The sequence below is a fragment of the Arvicola amphibius genome, chromosome 3, assembly GCF_903992535.2.
Source record: "Arvicola amphibius chromosome 3, mArvAmp1.2, whole genome shotgun sequence".
Classification (NCBI taxonomy): Eukaryota; Metazoa; Chordata; class Mammalia; order Rodentia; family Cricetidae; genus Arvicola; species Arvicola amphibius.
Window position 1 is genome coordinate 66,486,251 of NC_052049.1, and position 1,581 is coordinate 66,487,831.

Below are 1,581 nucleotides of genomic sequence, written 5' to 3' on the forward strand. Positions count from 1 at the left end.
TGTAACTATGTGTGCATGTGCCCCAGTGTGGACACGTGGTTGTCAAAGGATAATCTTGGTAGTCAGTTCTCGTATTTCACTTTGTTCGAGAGACATTACCTGTTCAAAGCAGTGTACACCCATTTAGATGACACATGAATTTTTGGATCTTGTAACATCTGTGCCTCCATTCTTGCCACATGGACACTAGGATTACAGATGATCCCTAATATATATTGTGTTCTGTAAGTTCTGGCGAACTGAGGTACTTTTGCCTCTCAAGGCAAGAATGGTATCTACTACTTTCCGCGCTGCATACGGCATTGTTCTTGGTTCCCGACGTAACTTAAAGGGAAACTTACACAATGTCCGGAGCCCTTGATGTCCTGCAGATGAAGGAGGAGGATGTCCTCAAATTTCGCTGTAGTCATCCACTTAGGTGGCACCAACCTCAACTTTCAGATGGAGCAGCACATCTACAAATGGAAAAGCGACGGCATCTACATCATCAATCTGAAGAGGACCTGGGAGAAGCTGTTGCATGCAGCTCGGGCTGTTGTTGCCATTGAGAACTCTGCTGATGTCAGCATCATCTCCTCCAGGAACACTGGGCAGCCAGTGGTGCTGAAGTTTGCTGCCGCCACTGGAGCCACTCGGTCTGATTGCTGGCCGTTTCACCCCAGGGACCTTCACTAACCAGATCCAGGCAGCCTTCAGGGAGCCACAGCTTCTAGTGGTGACTGATCCCAGGGCTGACCATCAGCCCCTCACAGAGGCGTCTTACGTGAGTCTGCCCACCATTGCCCTGTGTAACACAGACTCACCTCTGTGCTACGTGGACATTGCCATCACGAGCAACAACAAGGGAGCTCACTTAGTGGGCCTGATGTGGTGGATGCTGGCCCGGGAAGTACTCCGCATGCGTGGCACTATCTCCTGTGAGCACCCATGGGAGGTTATGCCTGATCTTTACTTCTACAGAGACCCAGAGGAGACTGAGAAGGAAGAACAAGCTGGGCTGAGAAGGCCCTGACCAAGGAGGAATTTCAGGGCGAATGGACTATACCAGCTCCTGAGTTCACTGCTGCTCATCCAGAGGTGGCAGACTGGTCTGAGGGTGTGCAGGTGCCCTCAGTGCCCATCCAGCAGTTCACTACTGAAGACTGGAATGCCCAGCCAGCCACTGAGGATTGGTCAGCAGCTTCCACAGCTCAGGCCACCGAGTGGGTTGGAGCCACCACTGAGTGGTCCTGAGCTCCTCTGCAGACACCCGAGCAAAGGGAAAAAAGGTGGAAGAAAACATAGATCTCAAAAGTGTTTCACACAGTGCTGAAGCTATTTACAAAGAACCACATGGAGTTAATCTTTCCTTAAAAAGAATTGGGAAACCTCACACAATTCTTTATGTGAGAAATCTGCACTGTGATCTATATATAATCTATACATCTTTCCATCATACCTTTACTATTTAATAATTTCAAAGATACAAATGGTCCAGCAGCTTGCAGCATCAAGCCAGCATTTACCACACATTCAGAGTGGTACAGTCATGGGTTAAATGAGCAGGCTTGAAGTATTATTTTTTTAAAAAAATCTGAAAGG

General features: G+C 48.4%; 1 pseudogene; it reads left to right on the forward strand.

Annotated features, from left to right (window-relative positions):
• Positions 1-344: 344 nt before the first annotated feature.
• LOC119810080 lies at positions 345-1,233 on the forward strand (annotated as a pseudogene).
• The last annotated feature ends 348 nt before the right edge of the window (positions 1,234-1,581 follow it).